Genomic DNA, 14987 nt, shown 5'->3' with positions numbered 1-14987 from the left:
TAGTTAAACTATTAAACCTCTTAAAGCTTGCCTACCAGTCACTGTGGTATCAATGGGAACATAAAGGTTTTAGAGAAGACAGAATGGATTGAAATCCTGACCCTTGACATTTACTAAATATTGATACATAACTTTGGGAAACTTATTTAACCACCCTAAGCCTCTTCATCATTCATACATCCAGCATTTATTTATTTGCTTATTTATTTTTTTAACTTTTTAAACTTTTGCTTTAGGTTCCAGAGCACATGTGCAGGTTTGTTAAATAGCTAAATTGTGTGTCATGGGAATTTGTTGTATAGACGAAATAATCTATGTCACCCAGGTGATAAGCATAGTATTTGATAGGTAGTTTCTTGATTCTCATCCTCCTTCTACTTTTCACCCACAAGTAGATTCTCTCAATGTTTAGCTCCCACTTATAAGTTAGAACATACAGTATTTGATTTGATATTACTGCATTGGTTTGCTTAGGAAAATGCCCTCTAGTTCCATCCATTGCTGCAAAGAACATGATCTCATTTTTTTAATGGTTGCATAATATATCATCACGTATATGTACCACATTTTCTTTATTCAGTCTACCATTGATGGGCATTTAGATTAATTCCATGTCTTTGCTATTGTGAGTAGTAAATGAACATATGCATGCATCTGTCTTTATGGTAGAATAATTTATATTCCTTTTGGCATAAACCTAGTGATGCAATTGCTGGGTCAAAGGTAGTTCTGTTTTAAGTTCTTTGTGAAATTGCCAAACTACTTTTCACAATGGTTGAACTAATTTACATTCTCACCAGCAGTGTGTAAGTGTTCCCTTTTATCCACAATCTTACCAGTATCTGTTATTTTTTTGACTTTTTAATGATAGACCTTCTGAATGGTGTGAGATGGCATTTCATTGAGATTTTGATTTGCACTTCTCTAATCATTAGTGATGTTGAGTATTTTTTCATATGCCTGTTGGCCATATGTCTGTCTTCTTTGAAAAAATACCTATGTACTTTTCCAACTTTTTAATGGAATTGTTTGCTTTTTGCTTGTTAATTTGAGTACCTTATAGATTCTGGATTTTAGACCTTGTTGGATACACAGTTTGCAAATATTTTCAATCATTCTGTAGGTAATCTCCTTCCTCTGTTGATAGTTTCTTTTGCTGTACAGAATATCTTTAAAGTATCATTTGTCAATTTTTAATTTTGTTGAAGTTGTTTTTTGGTGTTTTTCTCATAAAATCTTTACCAGTTTCTATTTACAGAATGGTATTGCCTATGTTGTCTTTCCGGGTCTTTATAGTTTTGGGTTTTACATTTAACTCTTTATCTTGAGTTGACATTTGTATGTGATATAAGGAAGGGGTCCTGTTTCAGTCTTCTGTATATGGCTAGCCAGTTATCCCAGCACTATTTATTTAATAGGGAGTTCTTCCCCCATTGCTTGTTTTTGCTGGCTTTGTCAAAGATCAGATGGTTGTAGGTGCACAGCATTATTTCTAGGCTCTCTATTTTCTGTTCCATTAGTCTATGTGTCTGTTCTTGTACCAGTACCATGCTGTTTTGGTTATTGTAACCTTGTAGTGCAGTTTGAAGTGGGATAATGTGATGTCTCCAGCTTTCCTCTTTTTCCCTAGGATTGCCTAAATAGTTTTTTCTAATTCTGTGAAAAATATCATTGGTGTTTGATAGGAATAGCACTGAATCTATAAATGGCTTTGAGCAGTATGGGCATTTTGACAACACTGATTCTTCCTATCCATTAGCGTGGAATGTTTTTCCATTTGTTTGTGTCATCTCTGATTTCACAATCAGAGGACTATTTATAATTCTCATCGTAAAAATTTTTTTGTGTCTCTTGTTACCTGTATTCTTTGGTATTTTATTATTTTTCTGGCTATAGGGAATGGTATTATGTTCTTGGTTTGGCTCTCAGATGTTGTTTGTGTAAAGAAATGCTATTGACTTTTCTGCATTGATTTTGTATCCTGAAACTTTTCTGAAGTTGTTTACTGGATCTAAGAGCTTATAGGCAGAGATGAAGGGGTTTTCCAGGTATAGAATAATATCATCTGCACTCAAAGATAGTTTGACTTCCTCTCTTCCTATTTACTTTTGTTTCTTCCTCTTGCCTGATTGCTGAGGCTGGGACTTCTAGTACTATACTGAATAAGAGCAGTGAGAACGGGCATCCTTCCTTGTCTTGTTCCAGTTCTCAAGAAGAATGCTTCCAGGTTTTGCCCAATCAGTATGTTGGCTGTGGGTTTGTCATAGTATTTTGAGGTATGGCCCTCCAATGCCTAGTTTGTTGATGGTTTTAAATATGAAAGACATTGAGTCTCATCAAAAGTCTTTTCTGCATGTATTGAGATGATCATGTGGTTTTTTTTGCTAGTCCTGTTTATGCAATGAATAAGTGAATAAATGTGATTTATTGATCTGTGTATATCGAACCAACTTTGCATCCCAAGGATAAAACCTACTTGATCATGGTGGTCTAGCTTTCTGATGTATTGCCACTGGATTTGGTTTACTAGTATTTTGTTGAGGATTTTTGCATCTATGTTTATCAAGGGTATAGGCCTAAAGTTTTTAGTTGTGTATCTGGCAGATTTTGGTATCAGGATGATACTGGCCACATTGAATGAGTTGTATATGAGAAACATATTCCAGGTATATAATTTCCTTTCTGACTCTCAGGGCCTCAGCTGGCACCATCTTTTGAGGGTTTGATCAACTGACATGAAGTTCTTCATAACATTGTATCAGATTTCAGGCTGCTTCTGAACTGGGCCCCTCAAAATGGGACATTAAAAAAGCCTTCTTTTAATGAGATAAATTATGCGAACATTTATTTTTAGGACTTTGATAATGGTATTTTCTATTACTTCTTTTACTATTATATTATTTAAGTTTGTGGAATAACATTCATTTCTCCAAAATATAGAACATTCATGTCATAGTATAGCAGAGTCACATTATGAGTAGAACATGAGCAGTTTAAAACAAACAAACAAACAAAAAACTTTTTATTAAAACAGTTAAGCTGAAGTAAATAAATATTCCATATCCATTAAAGAACAGAGTTTTGGAAGTAATCCTTGAGATGGTCTACTTATTGCTAGAGGATCTGAGATGGCTTTACTAAATCTTAGAACATCTCATCTTTTTCCTGGGTTTACATTTAATTCACATAAAAACTCTTCGAGCTGAGAACATATGTTTCTCTTCTCTGTAACATGTTCTGTTGAAGGCTCTTACTTGTAAAATCTCAGTCTTATTTAGATTTTGTTTTTCTAAACATTGTTTAAGCATAGTGTAAATCATTATAACAGACATATTGAATGGTTTTCAACCTAAGGTTTTTTACTGGTTTCGTGTCAATGTGACTTTTAGTTTGTGTTTTATTGATGATAATTTAAAAAAAAAATTGCTCAACATTGCTAGGAGAGTACTGTTCCCAAACAAGGATATAATCTTTTAAAATTATATTGATTTCTGCCAAGAAACCAGAGTCAGTTTCATATTTTGATTAATTTGAAAAAATATTTGATTTCATTAATTCAACTTTTTCAGTAAGTTCTTATTGTCAGAGGTGCTTGGATATAATCCTCACTTTACCATTTTTGGATTTACTTTTTTCTCTACGTTGCATCCACTGTGTTGTTTTCCCTAGTGTGTTTGTTTTCTTTTTCAGTTTTCCAGCTCCTTCTCTTGTCTTTCTCCTATTACTTCTGCATAGACAGGCTCTAGCTGGCCAGTTAGTTTATGGTGGTTCCTCTTCTCATGACCCTCACTCTCACAACATACTTCCACCTCACACACAGCTTTGAAGCCACTCTCTGCATTATTCTGCAGAGATCTGTGTTCTGCTTTTTCTTATCTGATACACAATAACAAAATGGCATTTAAAGCATGTTGGCTTTTTAATCTTTTATGTTTTTAGTTAAATGCAAAAATAAATAATTATCTATCTATCGTCTATCTACTTATCTATAGCCAAAGGATGGCTGCTTTCCATTTAAAATAGATTTAAGAAAAAAGAAAAAAAAAAAGAAGAAGTAACAGAAAGCAGCTTTCTCTACCTAAGCGATGAGTCTTTTTCTTGCTCTATAAATATCTGGGACTTGAATTAAAAGGATTGAGCTGCTGTTCCTGGATGTTGATGATTCTCAGAGTGGAATCTTATCGACTTATTGTTTGAAAAACAAGCTTCTCATATCCTCCAAAAGTAGTTTAAGTGTATGTATGGGGGTGTCTGGGTGTATGTTATTACATTAGACAGCGGATGGCATGGTTTTACTGATGGTATAAAGAGACCACATGTCTCTCTGAAGGGAATTTATTGCCATTGTTCAGGTTAATGTTTTTAATATCAGAATATTTGTTATTGCCAGTGAGGTAATGTTTAAGTAAATCAATTGTGCCACTTTATTATGCAATTGTAATAAGGTCTAGGCCTTCACATGTCCCTTGAGTTTAAGTTTAGCTCTTGGAGTTGACTTTAAGCAATTTCACTGCCTTCCTCCTTTTCTGGATTGATTGGAATAAATAAATGGTGTAGTGCTTGGTAGGTAGGGAGGGTTGTCCTAAAAGCTTCATGCTTGTGTGATGATGCCTCTTTTTCCATCACTGGCTGAGATTCCTTTTTGTCCTCAGTGTATTAGTGTCTTCAATGTACACTCAGGCAAAATTGTCTAAGTGATCCAAACCTTTCCAGATCCAAGAGAAGGTCAGGAAAGCACTTGAGCAAATCCCTATGCTCACCTTAAGGTTTAGATCTACATACACTTTTTAGTCATTAAAAGTATACCTAATTTTTTTTGAGGTTTGCATAAAGGCTAGAAGTTCTCAATAGGGTTTACCTGGAAGAGGTACTGGTTTAAGAAATTAGGTGTATTAGTCCTGTTTGTATGGTGAGGGTTGATTGCCTTAGTATTCAAAGGTACAGACAAAAATAAAAGCCATAAGTTTTGCATGCATCAGGATGCAAGCAGTATTCTCATGAAGATCAATATCCTTCATAGAGGACTACTTATAGAAGAGTTCTGAGGACTTTCATCTGCAAAGCAATCTGTGGGACTAATCATAACCCTGAGCTGGGGTGTATTTTATTCTTAGTTTAACATAACCAATGAGAAGTCATGGAAGAGAAGAATTAAATAGACTGAATTTGCTCATCATGCCATTCCTTACCTTTGGAGTCTGCTGGACTCTCTGGAGGTATGAAAGATATTCTAATTAAAAAACCTTCATTGAAAATACCTTCAGAAAGGAATTAGGCCCATCATTCCCATTTATGTGATGGTTGGGAAACGTATACCATTTTACCAGCAGTCATCTCTCATAAAATGATATCACTCTGGATATGACCTCTAGATTAGTGGTGTGTCAGGCAACTATTTTTCTTAAAACTCCAGTAAAATTAGCTCCTGAAAAAGTATTTCATGCTGATAAAAAATAAGATCCACTTGGATCTTACTTTTAAGTAGACTAATGGTCCAGTTACAGTATTTTATGAGTCAGATTTATGAAAACACAGCTGTTGGGAAATTGGGTAGGTTAATTTTATGTATCAACTTGACTGGATCATGAGGTACCCAGACATTTGGCAAAATATTATTATTTAAGTAATTATTATTCTGGGTGTGCTTTTGGATGAGATTAAGATTTAAATCAGTACATTAAGTAAAGCAGATTACTCATCCCTAATGTAGATGGGCCTTATGTAGTCAGTTGTAGGCCCAAATAGAACAAAAGAGGTAACCCTCTACTGAGAAAGAGAGAATTCCTCATGCCAAAGTTCCTTTGAACTGGGACATTGGCCTTTTTCTACTTGTACTGAAACATCGGCTCTTCCTGGGACTAAAACTAAGCAAACAGATCTCTTAGTTCTTAGGCCTTTGAATTCAGACTAGATCTACAACATTAGCTCTTCTGGGTTCCAGGGTCTGACTTACCTTGCAGATCTTGGGACTTGCAAGTCTCCATAATGATAAGAGCCAATTCTTTATAATAAATCTTTTTCTTTCTGTGTATACATTCTATTGGTTCTGTTTCTCTGGAGAATCTTGACTAATGTAACAATTAATCTGGTTTCCATTAAAATACATTAACGTCCCTTGACTCCTAGATGTAGACATTTTCTGAATATTGTACAAGAAGAATGTTACTAAAAAATTATGTGTGACCTCAGTCCTGATTGATACTTTTCCTTCAGATGTTCAGAAGATTGTGAAAAAAGCCAATGCAGTTGAGGGGTCAGGGTGGAGAGAGTGTGGAAAGGGACTAAGTGTCTGTCTGTTGTGCTAGGGCCTGAAAATGATCATCCGCCACTTAGGCTCTGTGGAAGGAATAGAAAAAGGAAAAGAAAGATGAAGAGGAGAAGGAAGAATAAAGGAGGCAGAGGAGATGGAAGCTTGGGATGGTTTTTACTTGTTTAGAAGGGATATTGGAAGTGGGGTTTAAGGCCTTCAGGAGGCTTTAAGAGCTGTTTCTCTTAGGTTGCTGCCATATCTCTTTTGGACAATTTCCTTTACACTCTCAGCTTTAGGGAGCCATAGTAGCCTGAAGATAACAGTGAATGTTCAACTTCTGTGATGACTGTGCCTCAACCTCTCACTTGGCAGCAGATATTAAATCAGGAAAGACGAAAGACCTCTGCAAAAGAGAAGAGCATCTCTGGATTTTGATCTTTCTATTTTCAATAAGTTCCCTAGTTCCCAGGAGAGAAGACCTTAATGTATGGAGCTCATTCACATCATAATCTCCTCACATATTCAGGGATTATTTGAGTTGTTTCTTCTGTCCTAATCTACACAAGGAGAACCCTCTCAAAACAAGCTCATGGTTATTAGTCCTGCCTACACACAGCAAGCACCAAGCATGCAAACAGCCTTAAAAAAATGCCTGCATTACATCTTCACTCTTTCAAACAGGAAGAAGAGAAATGAGTTACAAGGCAATACATGTTTATCAGTCTGGAAACCATTGTCTGTGGGGGTGCTGCTGCTCCAGGTTTGCCTGACTATTCATCAACTGAGCAGGAAGCTGTTCTCAGGAAAGAGGCCTCATCCTGTAGCATCCTAGGGCTGAGTGGGCAGGGTGGAAGGTACAACAGGAACAGCAGGAAAGCCCTTTTAAATTCTGGAGATTCGAGGCTGGGCACGGTGGCTCATGCCTGTAATCCCAGCACTTCAGGAGGCAGAGATGGGTGGATTACTTGAGGTCAGGAGTTTGAGACTGGCCTGGACAACATGGTAAAACCCGTCTCTACAAACAATACAAAACTTAGCCCAGCATGCTGGCACATGCCTGTAATCCTAAGTACCTGGGCAGCTGAGGCAGGAAAATCGCTGGAACCTAGGAGGCAGAGATTGCAGTGAGCTGAGATAGTGCCACTGCACTCCAGCCTGGGTGACAGGGCAAGAGTCTGTCTCTAAATAAATAAATAAATCTTGGAGATTTGAGTAAACATTTATTAGCTGGCAATAAACAGTGGGATACCCAGTGGTGAGGATCTTTTTACCTTCATGTCAGTCTGTCCTTTCTTCATACAGGGTCAATTGCAGTGACATTCATAGTTATGAACAAAGGCTCACTCTTGAATAAGAAAAAGCAGGCATCCTAGGGCATGGGAACCTGGTTTTCATATCGGGTATGGTCTTTTCTAGCAATTCTCCATCCAAACTAATCCTTGCATGGCTTCCTGTCAATGTCTAGTATTGCTGTCTTTTTTCCCAGCCCTGCCCATTTCATTCAGGGAGCTCTGGATACCAAGATGCCCAAGGCTTACCGAATGATGCTGCTCATTCTCCCCAGTGTGATGGACTGCTCTTGCAGACATCCTGCTTCTATAGAAGGACACTAAACAACATACACCTGCTGCACAGAGACAGCAATGCAACAGCATAGTGTTTAAGAACTGTATTTTTCAGCAGGCTCTGGAGCATTTTTTAAAGCCCACTTGAGAAGTTCTTAAAAATGGGTTTAGTATAGTAGTTCTCAGGATTGTGGTAAAGGATCCTTCACATGGCTTCGTGCTAATTTTTGTTTTGCCTAGTGATAGGAACTTTTCTTTCAATTCTTTTCTTTCTCTTTCCTATCTACTTACTGGCCTCCATTCCAATTTAAAACCCAGGTGTTTTCAAATTTTCATTGTGAAAAGTCACATAAGGTGTCTAGCAAAAATAAATAAATAAATAAAAATCTCAATTCTTAAGACCTACTATCAGGAGCTCTGGAGTAAATACAAAAATTGGCATAGAAACACAGAGAATTTTGATGCAAGGGATTCTCAGCCTGTATCTAAGAATACTACTTTAGACTTTGCTGCTCAAATTTAATGGGTTATCAGTGCTTATATAAGACATGAATAGATTTTTAGCTTCATTGCTTTTATATACTTTTTTTTTCCCATTTCAGGATTTAAAAACCAAATAAAAAACAAATTAAATGCAGAATGCAAAAAAACCGTGCCACTATCTTATCACTATATTTGAGTAAACTTTTAAGACTCAAAAATATGTATTCAAATATTGCTTCACAGAGTCAAAATCAAACCAGAGATTTCATTTCCATGAAAACTAAATTTAAGAAACGCTTTAGAGAAAAAATTGTATCATGTTTCCCCTCATATTGAAATCCTACAAAATTAAATATATTTGTTAATAGTCAAGGTGAAAATGAAATTTTTAACTAAGTCAGACTTTTTTCTCCAACCTATAAGGTTTTTGTCTCTCTCTTTGTGCCTCTGTCTTTCTGTATCGCTGTCTTTCTTTGATTTTAATCCAATGTGAAAGGAAACTATTTGCTTCTGTTAGATCAGATTTTTAGCATTCAGGGCATAAATGAGTCTCACGGTGGAGTTTATTTTCAGTGACATTTTGAATATCAAATTATTAGTTTGCCCCAACAGATGAGAGGACAAATTTGCTTTTATTCTGGCTGAAAAATAGAGAAATTCCTGGAAAATTAGTTATTGATTAGACTTACTTTCACATGTAAATGAAAGTTTGCAAGTCAAGTGGCACTTTAAATACTTTGAGGATTTTGCATATCTTGGGGGAAACTGGTGACCAATTTACTGGTAATGTGAGCACCAATTTGCTAACATGAATAACTATTCCGTAATTGAGCTGATGCATAAATCTGGTTATCTGTGTATTGTGTTCCATTAAAGTCAGTTGCATGTACCCTGGATGAATAACCCATGGCCACAAGCAAATGAGACAGAAATAAGCCTGGCTGGCCTGAGGAATAGGAAGAAGATGGATCTTACCGTAGTGTACGGGGGAGGAAGTAAAATGACATATTGACTGTTGAGTGTCTGCTATCTTCTTTAATCATCAAAAACCTACCAGGCAAGTGTCATTATTATCCTCATTCTATGGAAATGAATTGAGTTCTATTATCTTGCCTGAGATCATAGGTAGCAGAGCTGAGATTCAAGTCCAGATCTGATTCAGATCCCTACGGTCTTTCCATTATCCAGTGGCTACTTCTCACATGATGGAGGATTACCTATGGGATTTAGAACAAGTAGACTGATTTTTCTCATCTTGTCATGTAGCCAGACATAGTCTCTAACTTAAATAATGTATAAATCTGTTTCAGCAGTATTCATTAGCAAATCTTGTCAGCTCTGGAAATCACCTACTTCTGTCCACCAAATTATTTAGGGAACCAGACTATGTTCACAAGAAATCGAAAGTGACCCAGAGTGATTATATATGCTGTCTATTACTTTGCCTTAAAGTAGCTGTCTGACAACTATCAATGGAGTAGCTGCATAGTGTGTATGGTCTGTATTTATTTTTAATAGCTTTTAGGGGTATAATTGGCACACAATAAGCTTCACATATTTAAACCATGCAATTTGATAAGTTTTGACACACATATACAATACACACACATGCTTTTGAAACCATCATCATAATCAAGATAATAAACACCTCTAGCCACCTTGACATCGTAGACAAACATGGATTTGTTTTCTGTTAGTATAGATTAATTTTGTATTTTCTTGATTTTTATATAAAGGATTTACATAGTATGTACTCTTTTTTGTCTGGCTTCTTTAACTCAGAGTAATGTTTTGGAGATTCATCCATATTGTTATCAATCATCCACTTGCATCAATAATTTCTTTTTCTTTTATTACTAAATGTTCTATAACATGTATATACCACAATTTGTCTTCCCATCTACTGGCTGATGGACATTTTGGGTTGTTTCTAATTTTTTTTGACTCTAACAAATAAAGCTGCTATGAACATCTGTTGACAGGTCTTTGTATGCACATATTATTTCATTTCACTACTGCTGAATACTTAGAAGTGAAATAGCTGGGGGATATAATAGGCATAGTAAACTTTTAAAGAAACTTCCAAAATTTTTCCAAAATGGTAGGATCATTTTACATTCATATTGATAGCATATGAGAATTTCAATTGCTCCACATCTTCACTAAATCTTGATAACATCAGTCTTTTAAAATTTTAGACATTTTGAGAGGTATGTAGCAGTAGCTCATTGTGGTTTAATTTGTACTTCCCTAATGACTAATGACATTGAATATCTTTTCATGTGTTATTTGTTAAATCTCTTTGGTGACAGGCCGGTTCAAAACTTTTGCCCCCTTTTTAAAATTGGATCATTTATTTTCTTATTACATTTTTGAGAATTATTTGTATATTCTATATGTAAAGCTCCTAGATATGTGACTTGCAAATACCTTTTACAATATGTGGTTTGTTTTTTTATTCTTTTAAAAGTATTTTTAATACATGTAAGTTCTTAATCTTGATGAAGTTTTATATCATTTTCTCTTCCAGATAATGCTTTCAGTGTTGTATCTAGGCAATATTTGTCTAGCTCAAGTTCACAGTGATTTCCTTCTATTTTTTCAGTAGTTTTATAGATTCAGATTTTACATTTAGGCCTATGAACCCTTTTGAGTTAATAGTTGCATATGATATAAATATGGAACCAAGTTCTTTTTGTTAATTGGTTTACTTTCCTATATCCAGTTGCATAGCACCATTTGTGGAAAAAACTATTTTTAATTTTTACTGCTTTTGCAGATTTTCCAAAAGTCAACTGATGATAAAATTGTCTGTTTCTGAACACTCTATTATGTTCCATTTATGTATTTGTCCATTTTAATAATAATACCATACTGTCTTGATTACTATAGGTTTATAATAAGTCTTGAAATCAGGTTAGGTCCTCCAAGTTTTCTCCTTTTCTTTTCAAAGTTGTAGCTTTGGTAGATTCTTTGCATTACCATATGGATTTTAGAATCAGTGTATTAATTTCTACAGAAAACCTATTAAGATTTTTGTTGCAATTGTATTGGATTTATTGATCATCTTAAGGAGAACTAGCATCATTAGAATACCCAGTCTTCGGTGAAGAGGGAGACCCAGGCATCTCAGATCAACTTCCCCTTTTCATATGTGATCCCTAAAACTGTAAACCAAAACCCTTTTCGTATGTAATTCCTGAGACTGTAAACCGAGACCCTTTTCATAGGTAAAGCTATAAACCTAAGATTCTTCCACGTATAACATCTAAAGTATAAGCCTATACAAAGACAGAACTTTTCTTTGTTAGGGGAGCTTGGCTGTTAGGCAACTATGCCACCTTGCTCCTGGCCAAATAAACTCTCCTTCTTCCTGTATTCAGTGTCTGAGAAATCCGTTTCCCACAGCCACTCCTGCTACATCTGGTCTATGGAAGTGGTAGCTCTCTCCCTTTTTAAAAGCTTTTTAAAACGTATCTCTCAGCAATGTTTTATAATTTTCAGTGTGAGGATTGCACATCTTTTGTCAGATATATCACCAAGTATTTTCTAATTTTGATGTCATAAATAATATTGTTTTTGGTTTCAACTTCAAGTTATATTTTGCTAGTAAGTAGAAATACAGTTGACTTTTATGTATTGTGAGACTTGACAGACTCACTGATTAATTTCAGTGTGTCTTTTAAAATTCTGCAAGCTTTTCTACACAGATGATGATGTCTTCTGTGAACAAAAACTGTAAATAAAGACAGTTTTACCTTTTCCCACAATCTGGGTGCCTATTTATTTTTATTGCCTAGTTGCACTCATGTTAGGACAGCCAGTACAATGTTGAATATGAAAATAGACATCCTTGCCTTGTTCCTGACATTAGAAGAAAGGCATTCAGTCTTCACAGTTAGGTATGATGTGGGATGTAGATTTTTTTGTGAATGTTCCTTATCAGACTGTGGAAGGTTGCTCCATTGCTAGTATGCTAAACATTGTTATCAGCAATGGATGTTGGATTTTTGTCATGTGCTTTTTTACATATATTGGGATGGTCATGTTTGTTTGATTTTTAGTCTATTAATATAGTAAATTACACTGATTGAGTTTTTTATTTGTTAAAACATACTTTCGGCTGGGTGGGGTGGCTCATGCCTGTAATCCCAGCACTTTGGGAGGCTGAAGTGGGTGGATCATGAGGTATGAGATTGAGACCACCCTGGCCAACATGGTGAAACCCCATCTCTACTAAGAATGCAAAAATTAGCCGGTGTGGTGGCAGGCACCTGCATTCCCAGTTACTCAGGAGGCTGAAGCAGAATTGTTTCAACCAGGGAGTTGAAGGGCAGAGAGCTGAGATCATGCCACTGTACTCCAGCCTGGTGACAGAGCAAGACTCTGTTTCAAAAACAAAACAAAACAAACAAACAAAAAACATACTTTCATCCTTAGACTACGTTTCTCTCTCCTTTCCTCCCTTACACTAGTAGAGTGAGCAGTTGACTTGGAAACTCAGAAATCCTGGGGGAAATTTTGGTTCTGCCACTTATTAACCATGACCTTGAGCTCTTCACTAAATCTCTCTGACATTCACTCTCTTACATATAAAATAGGAATGATTATGTCCATGTGAAAGTATTATTGGGTAGACTAATTAAGAATATGTTTTTAAGAACTGTCAGTAAATTGTAATATATATGTTATATATGTAGAAGGTTTAAGCATTCATGCTGAGGAGTTTTCCATGACAGCAAAATACCAACAAGTGCAACATAAAAACCAAGGATGTCATTTGGCAAAAAAAAAACCTCCTTTGCCACCAGAGCAATTCTCTATGCCATGTCATATTATCTTCCCAACATCTTTGGAAGATGAGCTTAGTTTGCCAGTTTTAAAGGTGAAGAAGATGAATCACAGATAAGCATAGGTTGATTTTTATGTCTTTGAAAATGGTCATAAAAATATAGAGAGGAACATTTGACTTTATTTTTCTTCCCTACCATATCATGCCAGAAAAAAACATCTCATTCTGATAATTTAGTTGTATGTTTGAATTTCTCATCTTCTATCCCTCCCAGGTTTTCAGTGTTGCATTTCTTTTCACAATTTAAAGGAAAGATTTCTATGAGATGCACACATAAAGTCTTTCACAGAACAAGCAGACACAAAATGTGGATGATTCTTGATTTCTATTTAAGAAGAAGACAGCCAGCTCATTTTCTTCCTGCCTCACCTTGGCAAAGCTGATTAAGTTTATTTGAAATACTGCCAAATGTTTGATCTTTTAATTAATATTTCCTGTATCTCTATAGCAATCTTCTCCTAGAACCTCAAAAGAAATTCATAGTCATTATTAGTTAATACACTCAGGGTCCCTGTGAGACAGGAACAGGGCAGGTAGTGTTATCTGCCTCTTTCACATGAGAGAACTGGAAGTCAGCGTGATGCCTCCAGCCTGTTTCAAGGGGTCTGCGTGATTCAGGAGCAGATCTCAGGGTACTCTCACCAGTATAATTTTTAGCTGGAAAAAATTTGTTTAGGCCCAAGTACAGGAATAGCAGGAATAATTAGAAAATTTATTTAGGCCCCAATACAGCAATATTTATATTGCTGAAAATCAAATTTACAGTTTCTTGCTGCCTGATATTAACCCTTCCTTTTACTCAAACAAGGCTTTCTGGATTTTTAAACACTTTTGTCATCCACACAGATATTCATCTGCCATCTACCCATTCATCCATCCATGTATGCATTTCCAGCAAAGCACCCACAGACACTATCCTAAATCCTACAGCCACAAAGTTGAAAAAGATTTAGTCCTTTCCTTCAAAGAACTAAGTCTTCTAGAGACAGACATTAGCATGTTCTTCAAAATAAGGCAAATTCTGTGACATACGTATGTTTCAAAGTGTCTAAGGACAAGCTGACTCTCTTGCTAGGGGCTAAAGCAGCTGGTGATAATAAGTTGAAGCTGGCACCCATATATCATTCCAAGAACACTAGGGCCCTTAGAATTATGCTGAATCTACCATTCCAAGAACACTAGCGTCCTTAAGAATTATGTTAAATCTACTTGGCCTGTGATGTACAAATGAAATCATAAAGTCTGTATGACAGAACATCTGTTTACATCATGGTTTACTGAATATTTTAAGGCAACCGTAGAGACTTGCAGATACCTTTAAAAATATGACTGCCCATTGACAATGCACGTAGTGACCCAAGAGCTCTGATGGAGATGTACAAGGAGATTAATGTTGTTTTCATGCCTGTTAACACAACTTCCATTCTGTAGCACCTGGATCAATAAGTAATTTCAACATTCAAGTCTTATTATTTAAGAAATATATTTAGTAAAGCTATACCTGTCATAGACCTATAGATTCTCTGATGGATCCAGGCAAAATTAATTTAAAATCTTCTGAAAAGAATTCACCATTCTAGATGCTATTAAAAATATTCATAATTCATGGAACTAAGTAAAAATGTTAACAGTAACAGGAGATTGGAAGAAGTTGATTTCATACCTCATGGATGATTTTGTGGGGTTCAAGACTTCAGTGAAATTGGAAAAAAACTGCAGAAGTAATAGAAATAACAAGAGAATTAGAAATAGAAGTGGAAGGCTGATGATATGACTAAAATGTTTTAATCTCAATAGAACTTCAACAAATGAGAAGTTGGTTCTTATGGATGAACAA

This window comes from Cebus imitator, unplaced genomic scaffold (genome assembly GCF_001604975.1).
Source record: "Cebus imitator isolate Cc_AM_T3 unplaced genomic scaffold, Cebus_imitator-1.0 Scaffold80, whole genome shotgun sequence".
Lineage (NCBI taxonomy): Eukaryota > Metazoa > Chordata > Mammalia > Primates > Cebidae > Cebus > Cebus imitator.
The sequence above is the reverse complement of the archived record's forward strand: the minus strand, read 5'-3'. Positions refer to the sequence as shown.